General features: G+C 42.1%; 1 long non-coding RNA gene across 1 annotated transcript in view; it reads left to right on the forward strand.

Annotated features, from left to right (window-relative positions):
• Positions 1-6,051, forward strand: part of LOC125967076 (uncharacterized) — a 25,657-nt gene extending 19,606 nt beyond the window's left edge. The window contains exons 7-8 of the long non-coding RNA XR_007480658.2: positions 3,922-3,990; positions 4,187-6,051. This is a non-coding gene — a long non-coding RNA (uncharacterized lncRNA). The remainder of the gene's footprint in view (positions 1-3,921; positions 3,991-4,186) is intronic.
• Positions 6,052-8,633: the final 2,582 nt, after the last annotated feature.

The raw sequence follows: 8,633 nt of genomic DNA on the forward strand, positions 1-8,633 counted from the left end.
TTACTTTATCTTCTTATCGCCTTCAATCAGCTTGACCAGTCGGAGTGGAGAGAGCGTTTAGAGCCCGCCTTCCTGCACGGCATTGAGACCAATGAAGAGGAGTTGTTAGCATCGCAGCATGCTAAGTTACTAAGTCAACTTACAAGGCAATGGTGCGTCTTTGCTCTGGTGGCTAAAGAGACAAATGAAGAGTTCCTAGCATCTCCAAGACCACAGATTAGCAAGTCGGTTCTAGTGTGCAGTCAGTGTGCTCTTTGTTTGAGCAACTTCTCATGTTACTAACTGAGCTGGCTGAAGGTCCACAAGGACCACAGAGTCAGATTTCGTTCAGGTGACAGGAGAGGAGGATGAAGAACAAAAGAGGAAGAGGAGGAATGCAAGACATTCTAATAGGCCACTCTGAGCAGAACGACACAATCAAAATGATTCATAAGTCGTGATTTACACACCTTTCTTCACCACACTGTGTGGAAGAGAAAATATTTTGGTCGTAAATAATTTATTTGTATCTAATTCTCACTCTGCCTTTTTTTTTAACTAGTTTTGTTTTTAATCCATATAAGCTGCTGGCCACTGATAATGGATGTCGAGCCGCAAATGGCCCGCGAACTGTAGTTTGGACACCAATGCTGGACTGAAAGCACTATCCTTGATATGCAGTTCCCTCAAAAGCCTATAGGTGTCACTGTTTACCAACTCATCAGAGCAGCATGCGCTGCGCTCATGGGGCAGGGAGAGATGGAGGCCACCTGCTCAATAGAGAAACAAAATCAAAAGGAAATGATTCACAATATGTGGGGGTGGGACTTGGATGATTATAAATAATCCACAGAGTTTGAAAACAAATGCACCTTGCTCAATGGAAATACGCAAAACAGCCTTGTAAATCTTGATTTTATTCTGTGGTTCTTTATGTCTTTCGAGTCCTTCTTCCTCTTGTTTTTTTGTTCTCATCTTTGTTCATTTCGTTTTTTTTAATTTATATTTGGGTGTGTGTTTCATTTTGTTATTGTCCTTTTTGTTTTTGGTCTTGCTCTCGTTTTTATTCTTGTAGTTTTTGTTCTTAGCGGTCTTGTCTCCTTTGATTCTTGAGGTTGTTTTTCATGTTCCCGTCCTTTTTTTTTTATCAGGTTGTTCTAGTACTTGTCCTTTGTTTTTGTTCTTGTTTATTTTTTGGCCTCATCTTGTTGTTTTTCTTGTTAATAATGTTGTTGATGGTCATGTTTGCTTTCATGTTTGTTCTCATTGTTGTGTTTTTTTTTTTCTAGTTTGGTCATAGTTTACCTCTTCTGTTTCTTGTTCTTCTTGTCCGCCTTCTTGCTCATCTTCACGTTGTTTTTGTTCTCCTCCTCCTTTTCCTTGTTGCTCTGCAGGCTTTTAGCATTGGCCGTAAACAATCTTTAGCGGATTAGACAAGACCTTGAAAATCCCCACGGGCGCTTTTGTGTCTTCAAACGCACTCGTCCTCTTTTCTTTTTTTCCCTCTTCTCTTTAATGAAGATTTGTTTATCATAGAAGCCGCCACAAATTCAGCGCCTCTGTGGAGACGTTCGCGCTTCACCTCTGCAAATGTGCACGTTGGTGATAAGGATGGACTAAATCAACTGTGGGATGTGGGAAAAAAAGAAATCACTATCATTGGACTAATCACGCTTGTCAGCAAAATGAGTTTGTTGTCCATGCCAGTCACTAACATCTAAACTTGCAGATTTAACGAATGCGACGAATCCGTTACCAGCTGGTTGATGCGACCCACGTTCCTCACCTCCATTAATTCCGTGAAATAGCTGCCGGCTGCCTACTGAGGCAAATCAAGATGAGCAGACTTTTAAGGAAGCGCAATTAGTTCCATCAGAGCAAACAGCAGCTTTCGTTAAACTCCTCCTTAGATGGAACCTTCCGCTACACGACACACAAACTCACGCATTGTTCGAAGCACATACACAATAACAGACAGTTGCGCATTAATATTGTTTCATACACACGCACACACACACGCACACACACACACACCCCTGGGAGTGTCACTGACACTCCATTTATCAGCATATCTATTTTTAACTCATCAATTAGCTGTACTGTAAACTGTACGTGTTCTTGCACTCTGACTTCATTAACAAGCGTCACGTACATATATGACTGCCTGTTCCAACACAGGAACAGGAACAAAGTGACCTTGTTTGTATTTCTTTTGATCGGAACCTTGCAAATTATTTAGAATAATCTTGTAATGTCTACCTTGTGGAATTCCATTGTTTATCTTTTTAGGTTTTTAAGTCATGTGTTAAACTGCATTCCTGTTCCTGCAAAGATGATGGAATTAATTAGCCCATTAATGAAGTGTTTGTGAAATGCAGCGGTTGCGACACTGGAAAAGTCAGCGGCTTGGCGGCAGGAGCTCGGTCAAACGCATCACAGTGTTTACGCCATTACCTTGCTAATTAGCTTAGCGTTAGGGGGTAGTTAACGAAGCGGAGCGCTATTGCTATCGATCGGCCGTGTTCCATCAAGACGTTAGCCCCTCGTGCTACAGGCCAGACAAACGCTTACGCCGGCCGGGCCTTCAGCAAATGAGCGACACACAAATTAAAGTGTCAACACGTGCTAAATTTATTTCAGCAGATCTGGGTTGTGCTGCTTGAGGAGGTGGAGGGGAATGGGTGGGGGGAGTTATTCAAGCATGTGGAGCACAAATGCCGACTTTGCCGCATCTCAATTTTGAGATTGGTGAACCTTTAAATGGAATGCGCAAACCATCTGTTAGCGTTTGCTGCCGCACACTTAGCTGAGCTAGTGCTTTATTGACTTCGGGAAAACGACGGCGTTGGAAAGGACAGGCTGCTGTACAGCTAAAAATGTGGAAATTTAACCGTTTCTTATCTGGTTATGTAAAAAAATATAGCCTTTATACAGTATTGATGATTTATGTGCTGCATAATTGATAAAGGACACAAAGAAGCAACGATGACAGAGTTTGTGACACCATAAGACAATAAGTGCGCCTCTGGCCATTAATCGATAGCATGTATGCATCTTGTCATGTGACTTGACAGCCCAAAATGATGTCATCAAAAATTCACGAGCCCGCTGCAAGCCAAGACACCAAAGCGGAGATGCTGACTCTCATCTATTTGTTTATTTATTTACTTATTTATTACAATCTGGTAGTCTCTCTCTCTGTCTCTCACAGGACAACTTCTCGCCATTATAAATTCTTACACTAGTTTTGTTTTTGTACTTTTTCTTTTAGAAATAGGTTGAGATGCAATGTGTAAACAAGACGATTGGATGTGTTTTAATTGTTTTAATCTGTCTTTTTGTCGTTGCGTCTGCCCAAAAAGAAGAAATCCAACTGACAAAACAATTTTTTAGGGCCAACTGTTTGGTAGCAAACATGATTCCGATCTCTAATTGGATAGAAGATTTTGAGAATATTTTTTGTAACTGCTGTTGTTGCTCTGTGGAGTGTTTTGCTTTTCACTATCAACTTTTAGAGATGTCTGAGTTTGTGTCGGTGAGGCATTTGGGAAATAATTTGTTGCCTTCCAAAAATTGGGAATCTAAAACTTTACTACATCTGACCTGAAAGAGTTTCAGTCGACTGTAGAAACTTATACAAAAAAATCATGATAAACTAGTTCAGTCTTTTGTTTTGACCTCAGATACCAAACCTATTTGCGAGCCTTAGTAATGTTTTATTTGCATGCTTACCAAAAACTTCATGCATTGACAAAACAGTACACAGTGGATATGAAAAGCCAGGTTTTTGAGACCAGGATAAAAAGTCTGAGCCGTGAGAAACCTGGTTTGCCGTCGTCCCTCAGTGGGCGGAGGCCAGAGCAAAATATGAGGATGAAAGCTTTTGACGCATCGTTCTTGTCTCTAATGTTTCTGCTGTTGTTTCTTGTGTCGTGTCATTAGGGGCGACATCCTTCAGCTGAGCTGCAACATCTCGCTCGTTCGCTCGATGCCATTGCGCAATCAGCGCGGGTGCGTAATGTCTGCCGCCTGGCGTCTCCTAAGTCATTTTCATAATGAATTGTCGCATTAGACGACGGCGCTCCCCAGCGGCCAATCAGCTGCCGATGAAAGATTTCATTACGGTCTCTTGTTTACTACGCGTGCAACACATCAGCTGCGGAAGAGCAAACCAAACGCTTGTCTGTTTGTTCTTTGCTTTGTCTAGAAGGAAGACAAATGAACGCCACGGATGGCTTCCTGTGAAAATGAAACATGAGTGCGCGGGATCAAAGATAAGTGCCAATTGAATTTTGAGTCACGTCATTATCGCTGATGAAACAAAACATATCACAAACGGATTCTCACACTTTCCCTGGTGAGCATTTTATATTCATCTTTTGTAGTCAGCCGCAGTTGGAAAAGGGTGGTTGCGCCATTGTGGGAGTGAACACAGTTAAATTGATTCCCCCTCCGCGTTCTTGTTAAATTCAGAGCAGGAAAGGCACGTGGTCGACATGGCAAAAACGTAATGGACTCTCTCGTCCAGGGCTGGGCAAACATTTTGACTGGCGGGCCGAATTTGGTTCTAAATTTTGATCAGGGGGCCGAACCAGGAGCAGGTGGATGTAGTGTTTGCATGAAGTAATAGAAATGACATGTAAAGGTCATTGCATAAAAGGTTCGTACTTTTAGTAGGTATTAAAGCATGGATATTCAGAAAAAGCTTTTGGAAAACAAATACATTTATTAACAGCCGGATGTGGCCCGCAGGCCGTAGTTTGCCCATGTCTGCTCTAGTCTGTGCAGGAGGTTCCACACTTTATTGTGCGTCTGTGTGTTGTTCCTGTTGCAGCCATTATTATTGTTGGTGGTGGTGGTATAATATATGTTGTTGTGGTATCTTGCTAATGAAGCTCTTTGTCCTGGTTTGATCCAGACTATTTCTTGATGAAGCTTTCAGGTTCTCACCAGCACTGTGGAAAAGATTTTTCTCAATTTTTTTTTATTTTATTTTTTTTTAAATCAAAAGCTGAAGTGACGGCGGGAGGGTGCGAGGATGTTCGGAGGAACAGGATGTCCCGGAGTGTTTGAATCAAAGATGCTCTGTGACGCTCTGACAAGAGAACGTGCTCTCAATTATTCATTAAAGAACCGTCCTCAAACACCCAACATAAAAAACGGAAAACGCTGGGTCACATGACGCCTTTCGAAATGAAAAGCAGAAAACCAAAAAAAAAAAAAAAGCGGCAACATTGCTGATGCTTTTATCTGAGTGACAAATCACAACCAATACATCATGAGAGCACACGGAAGAAACAGTTTGTTTTTTAAGCATGGCTTACAAACTTTGACGACAGGCCAGGATTTGGGTGTCAAATGGGATTCGGGTTTCCAACCAGGGTTAAGGCTTCTAGCCCGAAGTACAGTTTCAAATTAAGGTTTTAAGGCTGGCTCAGAGGCAAGTGTTTGCTTTTAAGTCTGGCTTACGTTCTAAAACTAGGGTCAGGCTTTTTAAAATAAAGTCAACATCATCTTCATCATCTCTGCCTTGACTGTATTACCTCTTGTGCATGTTAGTATCATTCATATATAAGTATGTCGCGTGTGTAATATTTTGGACCTCCATTAACATTTGACTCATTTGACCGCGGGGAGCTCTGTTGCCATGGCGACCTTACTGTACGTGCACTCATTACCGCTTCACACGAGCGTGCCTTCAGCCCAACTCAAAAGTGCAGGCAGTTTGCCGCGTTTATCATCAGGGTGAAAAGACTTAATTGGTCGCCGTTATCATCATTATCATCGTCGTTCTCTTTTTTGCTGAACTGGTTGCAAACGTACAAGTCGAGTCTCCTCCAGAGGAAGAAACTTTTAACGAGCTTCATGTCTCTCCTGATTCACAGCCAGGTAACACACACGCACGCACGAACACACCTGAATTACACAAAACTTGAGTCTAATGAGGGTAATGAACAAGCGTTTGAAATGTGGTTTGATTTTCAAATTGGGGTTTTAAGACTGGAATGGAGTTAGAAAACAAGGTTAAACTATAGTGTTTCAAATTCGGCCTTCAACCAAGGACTTGGCTATCGCATTAAGGTTGAAAGACAAAGTCAATTTTTTTTTTCAACGATTAATTTCATACTAGAGTCAGTGTTTGAAATTAGCGCTCCAAATTGAATTTAAGGTTTCAAATGGAGGTTTCTAGTCAAGGTTAGTGTTTTAAACCAGGGTCAGTATTTGTGTCAAATGGCGAATATCTTTCCTGTCCGTTGAACGCTAATGCCGGCCTGCATGGTGATGCAACCTCTCCACAACGCCAGTGAAACTTCCAGGTAGCTTGTTCCTGAAAATATGAAAGTCTTCACGTTCTCAATTTAGCCCCCGCAGCCTAAATTTAGCCGCTGAAAAACTTTGACGCTGGAGTTTCTCTTTAATTACTTCTCTCTTTGAGCGTGTTGCCATGGCGACTCGCATGCTGAATCCCCGTTTCAAAATGACTTGTCAGTCAGCAGGAAAAGCCGCATTAGCATGTGGCGAGAACTTTATGCATGCGCAAAGTTGACGTTAAAAAAAAACATGTTCACACGGGAGGTGAAAAGACGGTGATAACGAGATGTGACGAGACGCCATTTTAGCTCTCATTAATTCTTACCAGCATTCCATTTGTAACATTTCAAAGGGTTCTTTGCGAGAAGCATTTCATTTATCTGAAATATGTCACAAACAAATTTTTTACCGACTTAACTACCAAGCAACCAGGATGGCATAAGACCAATTTCTGAATCAAAATGTGATAGGTTTGTTATTGTCGAACGGGGCATCCGCACAAACATATTGTTTACAGTTCTTTTCAAAAATCCAAGTTAAGTCCATCCCCAAAGTCTAAATTGCCGACAAACGCGTCAACACGAAACGGCCTTTAGCGACGTAGCGTTCCTGGCTTTCGGCATCCCCGCGGGATCCGGTGTGGCGCTATTTCCTCAAACGCATCAATTACGGCAGACAGCCCGGCTCTCCCTCTGATCCCTGCCATCCTGCGCCTCTCGCCATGAGACCGCCGCGGGGAATTGGGAAAGCGAAACGCATGCGAGAGGCTCACTTGAAGGTGCAATTGTCTCTAAAAAGCCTTGAGTATGCAAATGAGGCACGGCGCAGGCTGGCGTGTTTCTTGACAGCAGAAGCTTATTTGAACTTCCGTCGGCCTGTCAGCTCGCTGCTGCTTGGCCACGCAAATATTGGAGTAGGCAAAGCGCACGCACTTGTAAGAGTAGCGTCTTGTGCGATTGTTTGCCGCTTTGACGCGTCATGCCGATCACGCAGCCATCTTTGATATTTGCCTACCTCGGGGGAAAAAAGATGCTAAGTGGAATTAACAGTCATTCCTTGACTTGACTGCTGAGTTCCTTTGAACGTCGCTTTGTACTCGTCGCATTAGCTTATGAAAAAAAGGGAGTCGAGAAAATGTAAATGACAAAAAAAAACATTTTTTTCAGAAAAATAACTTTAATTTGTTCAATTTTAATGAAAAATGACAAATTATTTTCCTGACTGTCATTCACACACGGACTTGAAAGCTAATCTAACTTTATATTGCTAACCAAAAGAGCAGCACCTTGCTAGGCATGTGATCGTCAAATAATGGATCATATTAATCGATCAACTATAAATTCTGCAAAAAATAACGCATCTCAAATCATCATTACCCATTGAAATGAATGGGAATGTCATTAATCGATTCCAATACCCTAATATGCATCAACAAAACTTTTTGTAACTTGTTTTTTTGTACATACATATACTGTACATAGAAATTGGTCCTTAATATTGTATTTTGTGAAAAGTCACTGAAATGACATCAGTAAATAGAATGTAAAGGAATGACACCCTACTCTCCCCCTTCATGGAGTTCTTGTTTACACATTAATGCATCTTTTCCTAGAAGCCTTTTGTGTTATTTTATTTATTAGTATTCAAATGTGATTTGTTTTTTTCTGTCTCTAGAAAGATTTTTTCTCCACGTCCTTGCAGTGAGTCATTTCTGCTCTGCATTAGCATATGAAAGTGGAAGCTGTCGAGCGGCGTCAAAAAGCACAAAGCAGCTTCTCACGTTGACTTCACAACGTGTCACTCTGCTGTCTTTCCAACGGCCGGCAAGCAAACTGTCGCAAAAAAAAAAAAAAAGCCCGTTCAACACACGCATTCCTTTTAACGTCTTAAGTCAGTCCGTCACTTAGCTGGTCATTTGCTTGGTTGACCAGCTAGTCTGTCTGTTTGGGTCAGTCGGTTATGCAAAAATAGCATCAGAGCAGATGTGGCTTGAAGTGGTTTTTTTTTTCTTCAGTCCTTGGTCATTTTGTGTCATGTGTGGAATGTGCATTAGCGCCATCTACAGGCTAAACCTTGGCCAGTCGGCGTTTCAGCTTAAATGTCGCCTTCAGCGCAGCCGTCATTTGTCGTTTGTGTTACTTTGACGTTAACAACTTCATCTTGTGGGGGGACGGGGGGGGGGGGGGGGGGGGTCTTCTGGGTTCCACTCAGCGGTTGTTAATCAATCTTTAACTTGAGTGCATTTCTTCCTCTTGAGTGAGTGCATATAAATAGATCCCGGTGTCCCTCAAAGTTGCCGCTGACATCTGTCCCATCCGAGTGTCTCCTAGCTCCTCTTCCAT

The sequence above is a fragment of the Syngnathus scovelli genome, chromosome 10 (assembly GCF_024217435.2).
Source record: "Syngnathus scovelli strain Florida chromosome 10, RoL_Ssco_1.2, whole genome shotgun sequence".
Taxonomy (NCBI): domain Eukaryota; kingdom Metazoa; phylum Chordata; class Actinopteri; order Syngnathiformes; family Syngnathidae; genus Syngnathus; species Syngnathus scovelli.